Below are 9,627 nucleotides of genomic sequence, written 5' to 3'. Positions count from 1 at the left end.
GCACTGTTGAACCTTTTGAATCTGAGTGTATCATCCTGTTTTTTATTGCATATGTTTTGCATCTTCATCATACTTTTACGTGTAACTCGCTGAATGTGTTTATTAGCAGTTTTCAACAAGGGGGGGGGGGTTTCCTGTTATTTTACCATTAGTAATTACGGTTTGGAAAGGTGATGCTCTTTGGTCTTACTATGGCATCATTAGATGTGTTCTATGAGTCTCTAGCTTCATTAGTCTTATAAACTATGTCAATCTCACTTACCTATCATACATGCAATTAGTTTTTCTGTTGTAAGATGAAATCTTTGAAGCCTCACTGAGAACTGTGGTAAACGAAGATGCAGCTGTCTATTTTAAATGCGTAATATATTTGCTTGGGGTGTGTCTGATTGAACTTTAATCATGTCCTCCTTGATGTGCTTTTATGTCTATTTCCATCAATTATTGTACCACCATCTACTTCAATTCCTCTGCTTTGAAAGCATTATAAAATTAAATGTGAACTCTTTTCTTGTTTAACCTTAGGTAGTATTTCTCCCTGTCCAGTATCTTAGAATAGTGTATGTCATATCCTTAGTGGTTCACCTTGGTTCAAGTGAATCTCACTGCTTTTGATTCCACTTTTTAAAGATATGCTTAATAAATGTAAAAGGCTTTGACATGTAGATGATAATGCGATGAATTTGTTATTTAAGATAGTTAATTTTTATTGTTGTTTACTTTTTTACTCTGAAGTCTGACATTTTAATGAAACTTGTGAGTTTTTACTGTCATTGAATTGTGTTGCTGAGTTTATTTTTGCTTTCTTTGAAATATATTGTCCTGCTAAAATCTTATTGACCTTTTAGGATATTGTAAACTAGATTAGAGCCATGTTTTTCCATCGTAGTTCATAGTTGCTTCTTTGTTAATGTTATATATGGATTTAGGAATCTCTCTTAGGTTTCATTAAGACTTTGCTGATTTTGGCCCAATGATGGAAATCTCATATTTTATTGGATGGTTCTTGTTTTCAATTCATCTTTGGCATTTGCACAACACCTCCTTTCATTCTCTCCCCCCTCCCCCTTCTTGTGCAATGTGTTGCATAATTTTTACATATGTATACATACATATATATTTATCTTTGCTGGCCAGGTGATGTGTGAGAAGCTATTGATGAATGGGTTTATATTGAACTTTACATGATCTTGACATAGCTATGAGATCCGAGGACTTATTTTAGTTGCACTTTTAAAGAGTTTTTGAAGTTAGATGTCTTCATGCATAGGATGCTAAATTGCTAATGTGGTCTGAATAGAACTGTCTGTGGTGTTTATATTTTGACTTCTGGCTTCAGCTAATGCCATATAATGTGCCAAACTATTAACATATTGCATATGCGTGCGTATTTTTCACTTTGCTTTCTGAGTATGCTTTTTTCATGCACTATTAGTGATATCTTATATTTGTTTTATACATGTATTGAAGCTTATTTAATTTTTTAATTAACGCATCACAGAAATGTAGACATGGTATTTAAATTATTTTTTAAAGAAAAATGTGCAATACTTGTATTACTAATATATCTGAGCTTATTTAAAAATTTTATTAGTGTATCATATTATTGTAGACAGTTTTTTATTTTGTTTATTAAAGTAAAAAATGTAATCTTAATCTACATGCAATTAATTCATTCTGGTTCCCCCGCCCCCACCTTTTTTCTGCGTGGATTTTGTTGTTATGGTAATATTTTTTACCACCTTTAATGTAGTGCTTACCATCATCATCTGTTGTCCAATTGCTCTCTCTCTCTCTCTCTCTGTATTGCTGTTTCTCTATCCTTTCTTGTTTCTATCTTTAATTTTTTTTTTCTCTCAATGTCTCTCCCTCCCTCCAATTCCTCAGTTATTCCTATCATTAATCTATATATTTCAAAGACATGGCTGATGATTGGTAATTTCTCTTAATGATAGCCATTTTGTTAACACTGCAAATGACAACATATAGCTATGAATGGCTTTGTATATCTTTTTGAATCTGTAAGTTTATCTTTTTGTTTTTGTATATGATTTACATCTTAACCATACCCTTTCACACCCTTAGTTGAATGCATGGTTAATAGCGGTTTTCTATTATTGGATTTTTTTTTTTTTTCTTTTGCTGTTAATATGGTTTCTTAGTAACTACAGTATGATGGAATGCTACTGAATGGTAATGTAGCCTCATTGGATCTGTTCTATATTTCTCTAGCTACATTAATCTTATGAACTCTATCAATCTCAATATAGTATTTCCAGTTGATATCACATTCTCTTAGCTGTTTTTGGATATTAGTTTGCACATCAACCTGGCTGCCCCGATGATGAATGCTAATGTACATGGAGGTTGCTATTCCACTGTTGTAATCACTATTCTTGGCTTCTTTCTCATCTTTTCTCTTCCTTGGGCGCAGCTGATTCGGTGGTGGTTGTTGTTATTATTATTATTATTTGTTGGTCTTATGACAATTGATGGCAGTTGTGGTAAAGGATGTGGAGTGCATTTGGAATACAATTAAATAGCATTGTCATTGATGAATCACATTGTATTGTTGAATCCTGACCTCTGAGGGGATTTCAGGTTGTGTCACTGTATGATGCATTTGAAGATGAGATCTCCTATACTAAGAATATAGTTGTTATGTGCTTAAATTAATGCATGATCACCAATTCACCACGCATATACTCACCCTTATTGCTATATTGGCATATCTGTTTCTTGTTGCATCAATTTTATGGTACTTTTGATTAAATTTATATTCCTTTATTACTTTTGATGGTTGATGTTAAAATATATACCTTTTTTTCTCCTTCAACCTCATCTAATGTACATTATCTGGATGTTCTTTACAAAAGCATATTATCTTCCTAGTTATACCCTTGTGTGTAATGATGAGAAGAACTATTCTGTAGTGTAGTTTTGTTTAATTTTGTCTACTTTGGCAGTAACTGATGAGAAGGAACTCAGCTCAGATTTAGGCATTGTTGATGGGATCCAGATTTTCCATTAGGGCTGTAAAGCTAATAGAAAGCATCACGAGTCTTCCATGGCATTGCCGTTCACCCAACTATATTCTCTTTTTATTTTGACTATCATTTTTGAATTCTTATTCATCATACCAACTAACTATTTAAATGCATTCAATCAATTAACGGAAGTAGTGAAGTAAAAAATTAAAATTTGCAAACAAAGGATTCAAACCAAGGGCATTAGGCAATTCAAGGCGCTCTTAAACCACTAGGTTAAGCCCTACTATGAGTGTTTAATTGCAAAATGTTCTATATATTATCTTTTATATTGTGACAGAAACAAGAAAATAAAAAGGCAAGGCATGAAAAGAATTTAAACTTCAGAATTTTAACTTGAAATCGGTGCACCTTAATTATTGGGACAAATAAAACTTTTGAAAAATACTTAAATTATTAATTTATATATCATTAAATATCTTTTATTAGAGGAAAAAATTAAATTTATAATCATTTAAAAATAATTATGAGAATATAAAAATTATTAAAATTAGTTGCACCAAATTTATTTCTCATTTTTTATATTTTTAAAATTAAAATTTTAATATTTTTAAAATTAAATTATTTTTTTAAAAAAAATTATATTAAAATTTTAAACTCAAATTTACGAGCACAACTTAAGTGACAAAATAAATTTATAATTCAAATCTTAAATTCTAGTCTTCTAAATATTTTTAAAATTATTTCTCATTTTATTTAAATTTATAATCATTTAAAAATAATATAAAAATATAAAAACATAATTTAATTTACAAATATATAAATCTTAAATACATTTACTTTAAATATATGCCATTAACAGATTTTGCTTTTTGAAAAACCATTAACAGAATTTTTTTTCAAATATGTAATTTGAATTTGCATTAAAACTTTTTCATTTTCGTAATATTTTTTTACAGTAATCTAAACTGCAATATATAAAATATTTTGAAATCACATAACAAATGTAGGATTTATACAAGTGGTTGGTGTATTTATGATGTAAGGCAGCTTAATATAAAATTAAGAAGATATGCAACTGGAAATGTTAATATTTTTTTTAATATTTCCGGAATAGTGATGTCTAAAATGTTAATTTCATTACCTAATATGTTAATCTTTTATGTAACACCCTCAACCCGTACCCTACCCGGATACGGGTTCGACATGTCAAATTGACTTTTTAAAATAATATTCTTACAAAATATCAAAACATTTAAACTTATATTAAGAAAATACAATAAATATTATTAAATTATGCTTCATTATAAAAATTTAAAGCAAAAACGTATTTATGAACAGTACTATATTGTATGAATAATATCGTGAACAGTACCATGAACAGTGAAAAATTTCGAATATAAATTGTGTATCGATGCACTCCTACAGTGCATCGATGCACTGCTACAGTAACTTTAGTAAAAATACGTATAAACTCATAAAAATACGTATAAACTCGTAAAAATATAAGCTTTCATCCGTATAAAATTTATCAATTACACATACACATTTAAAACATTACAAAACTCAATCGTATGACTTTTCAAAACCGATTAGAACATATCGGATTTAATCCTTTATTTACATGTCAACCATTTTCCTTATTACAAAATACATACTATACATTTCTTTTCTGATCTGATCTTTGGAAAGGAGGAACTGACCTATCTTGCATAACTTTTATCAATCTTCTTCTTCTCGGAACCTACGTGTGAAACAATCACACGCTAAGTCGTTGAGTTAGCGAGGCATATAAAACATATAATAAAAATCATTAAACATTTAATATATTAAAATACATACATGCACATATACTATCATATTTCTATTCATATATCAAATCCACACATGTACATACATGTACATATATGATTATCTTATTTTTTATCATTATCCTATTATCATATAATCATATACTTATCATTTATACACATCATATAATTCATGTAATACAGTTCATATAATTAAAACATATATCCTTTCATATAACCAATATATGAATCCTGTAATTTATTCAATATAATAAATCACTTATGCATTTCACCTTCAGTATATTTATTAGCCCATGTACACCAGTGAGAACTTAAGGTATGTGAGTACATTGAGGTTGTGCACAAATGATGTCACCACAGCTCAAATAAATTCCCACTAGGGGCACTGAATATTTATCCCGAAGGATCACTATTTCCCGAAGGATCACTATGTCCCGAAGGACCACTATATACGTCCCGAAGGACCACTATGTCCCGAAGGACAACTGTATATGTCCCGAAGGACCACTCCTTAAGAACCATATACATAATACAATGGACCAAATAAGTGTACCAAATTACCACATATAAGTTCCACAGAATTACATATATGTCCCGAAGGACCACGTAGAACCCTCGACTCTTGGCATGTCAATTATACCTACAACTCTCATATTAACTAACATGGGCATTATCATTTATGTTATTTCACATATTTATATCTGCACATAGTTCACTTACACGTAGAACATTTTCATATCATTCACTTTCACATGTCACATGGCTTATATCTTGTTCTTATGTCTTTTCATAGACGTATCATTTCCATACCTTTATCACGTAGCTCATATAATTTTCCCTGCATATTCATGTCACATATTCATATCACATTGCATGGAATCACATAGGCTATTTCATATGTCTTATATCATTTCTCCTTTGTTCATATACATGTCATATATACATCACATATCACATAAGATAACATATCATGCATATCACATAGTTGCTAATATATTTTTCATATGTATATATTCATGTAGTTCAATATCACATATTGCACATAATAACATATGACACCTATACACATTTTCATGTACTCATGCACACATAAATATCACATAACATTTTAGAAATTACTACTTACCATAATAACTCTGTCATTGGCTCATCGCAAGCAAATGTTTGATCGATAACATTAGTACAATTAAATTGGACTCACCTTAGCCTTGCTTTGATTCAATCCTAACTCTTCGATTGTTCCGTAACTCGTTTAGGATCGATATCTACATAACATAAATTTCGAGACGATTTTCAGAAGCCTAAACCTTATAACTTGGTATTAATAACTCAAGCTAGTTTAATGAACCAAAATTCCATTTTTCCTTTAAGGGTGTAGCGATGCACTATGGGTGCATCGGTACACAAAATAGCTTCGAAATTCCCATGCATCGATGCACTCCTTAATGTATCGATGCACCTTCAAAAATTGTCTTAGTGCATCGGTACATACTCATAGTGTATCGATGCACCTGCCCAGAAATCACTGTTCATGCACGAAAATTCACTATTTCCAACTTCAATTCTTCATGTTTCATTCCCTTTCATATTCTTAATTAAAATATACACACTTAAACCAATTTCTACTCATTTATCACATCTCAAACCTCAAAATCCTATTCTCCATATAAAAATCAATAATCATACCCAATTTTCAATATACTCTAAATTCAATTCTATCACTTCATATTTCTTAATTAAGTTGATGACAAGTCAAATTTAACTTCAAATTCAACTTATCAACTCTATTTCAAGATTTCACTCAAAAACTCCAAATCTTTAATATTCCCTAACTCCTTTATCTTTTGATTTTAAGATAACTTAAGCTTTCCTTAAGCTTAGTTATCATCTAATGATCAAAACCCAAACTTTAAATCAACAAATAATCAACAAAATAGAAAACTCACATTTGCTCTAGCTTGGGCACGTTGGAGAATAAGAAAGCAAGAGGAAGAAGATAACTCTCCCCCCCCCTCGCGTGAATCATTCATATAAACGGGGGGAATATCTTTCTTGTCAAATGACCATTTTGTCCTTTAATTCTTTTGATAATTACTAACAACTTTCAGGAAATATCTCCACATAAATCATTGAACTATTAAACTATTCTACTTTTATCTCCAAATTTTGGAATTTTACAATTTAGTCACTAACCCGTAGTTTGAGATGTTACATTTTAACATTTCTGTTTGCAACCAGAAATGTTACTTTCTCCATAACATTTTCAGTTGCAACCGGAAACGTTAAAAAGATTAACATTTTAGGTAGCGCTCTACTGAAAGTGTTAAAACAAAATTAACATTTCTAATTGCGTCTTTCCTTAGCCTTATATTAGGTTGCATTTCCTTAGACATCCCCTGTGGTTGAGGTGTTGCTAGAGATGCTTTTGGGCATTGGTTCAATTCCCCATAATGCCATCTTCAATTTGGATTTATTTTCCATTTAATATGGAACCTAATTGATTGAAAAATTATTAGATTAAAATATTAAAATTGATTTTAAAAAACTCCTCCAACTAAGTGACGACATTTGTCACTAAAGAAATATGTCATTATGATCGATTAATATGTGACACTTCCTGATTAGAGAGCGAATTTTTTAAATTAAATTAAAATTAGGATTAAATCGATAGAATATATAACTAATAGAGATCAAATGTATAATTATATCAATTTTACTAACTGTCACGTCACCGCTCTCGTTGACTTTTAACTGCTACTGGCCTGATTGAATGCATTTAAATAGTTAGATAGTCTGATTGACAATAATTCAAAAATAGTGGTCAAAATTAAAAGAGATTATAGTTGGGTGGTCTCTGGTATAGTTTATCCTTAATTTAAATTTGTAAATGCTATCTGTTAGTTTCTGAATTCAAGAATGTAATTTTTTCAGTTAGGTGTCCAGATTTTTATGGCATTGCAAGTTTAGAACATTTAAACTGTATAATGAGGTTGTGATCCTTAAAAAAATTAGCAACGCCTTTACATTATATCTTAAAATATTAATTAAAGATACATTGGTTTAATTATGTTTTTTTTAAGAGAAAATCGCCTCAGTGACCAAAAAAAAGTTATAATATACGATTTTAACCAACTTTTTTTGGATTTGCCAAAATGACCAACAAAATCGCAACGCGAAATAAAAATCGCAACGCGATCCCCAGAATCGCAAATCAGTTTCCAGAATCGCAAATCAGTTTCCAAAATCGCAACGCGATTCTTGAAAATCGCGATGCGATAGTACAAATTCGCATTGCGATTTTCCATAATCGCAACGCGAATATGAAAATCGCAACGCGAACACATAAATCGCAACGCGTATCCGTAAATCGCAACGTGTATCTGTAAATCGCAACGCGTATGGGTAAATCGCAATGCGTATCCGTATATCGCAACGCGTATCCGTAAATCGCAACGCGTATCCGTAAACCGCAACGTGTATCCGTAAATCGCAACGCGTATTCGTAAATCGCAATGCGTATCCGTAAATCGCAACGCGTATCCGTAAATCGCAACGATAATCCGTAAATCGCAACGCGTATCCGTAAATCGCAACGATAATCCGTAAATCGCAACGAGAATCTGTAAATCGCAACGATAATCCGTAAATCGCAACGAGAATCTGTAAATCACAACACTGAAATTTTGGGTATATAACACTGAAATCATAAACTAAATCCCTAAATCGCAACTCATTCCATCTCCATCTATCACTCTCTCCGGTGACATCCGTTCCTATATCCAACGACATCCTTCCCAATCCGGCAACAGGTTTTAGTTTCGCAGCTCGTCTGTTTAGTAAATTAATTTACAACCATGAAATCATCTAATGTTGATCATGTTTGGATAGATTTGTGTTTTGGAGGGTCATGGGATAATGTTCATGGTGTTTTACAATATATGCCTTTACCCATGAATCTTCAACTAAAATTGTCTTTACAAAAGTTAACTTATGAAACTCTAATGCTACGTGTTTCAAATAAATTGAATTTAGAGCCCCTAAGTGGATTTAGGCTATCTTATCAGAGAAATGGTAAAGTTTATTTGTTAACCGACAATGAAGATGTTGAACGATTCATTGCTTACATTAGTGTTTCACAAGATGATGTTACATTGTATGTTGTTGAACCTAGAAGTAGTATTGTTGGGTCAGTAGCGGGTAGTAATCAACTAAGTTTTTCTCAAAACCCACAACCTTTCTCTAATCCAAATCCCAATCAACTTTCAGCACCAAATTCCGGTTTTCGTATTGACCAGTTAGACGATGATGAGCCAACAGAAAAAATTGTGAGTACTAGTCAGTATTCGAAATTTGGTCTTGGTCAATATCCGGACTTTGATATTGGTCAATACACGGATTTTGATGATGTTTCAGAAGAAGAAACAGACCATGCGTGTAATGATATTGATATTGGTCAATACCCGAATTTTGATGATGAAACAGCCGTTGCCGAAGAATGTAATGTTGATGATAATGAGGAGGAAGTTACGACTGTGAATGAACATGTTGAACATCCATTCTGTAATTCATATAATCCTGAAGAAGAAAAAGAAGAAGAAAAAGTCCCCGAAGAAAAGAAAATGCCACGGGCGTATAACTGGAATATGCCAGAATTACTTCAGATACCGGAAGAAGAGTTGATAAAGAAAGCAGTTGATTGTTACACAAAAGTTATTCGTATCAAGAAAGATGATTGTTTTGATACAAAGGAAGACTTGAAGATAGCTTTATATACGAAATGTGTGGAAGATGGCTATCAACTAAAAGTTAACAAATCAAGCAAAGATCGT

Source organism: Hibiscus syriacus, unplaced genomic scaffold (assembly GCF_006381635.1).
Source record: "Hibiscus syriacus cultivar Baekdansim isolate YM2019G1 unplaced genomic scaffold, ASM638163v2 tig00005294_pilon, whole genome shotgun sequence".
Classification (NCBI taxonomy): domain Eukaryota; kingdom Viridiplantae; phylum Streptophyta; class Magnoliopsida; order Malvales; family Malvaceae; genus Hibiscus; species Hibiscus syriacus.
The sequence above is the reverse complement of the archived record's forward strand: the minus strand, read 5'-3'. Positions refer to the sequence as shown.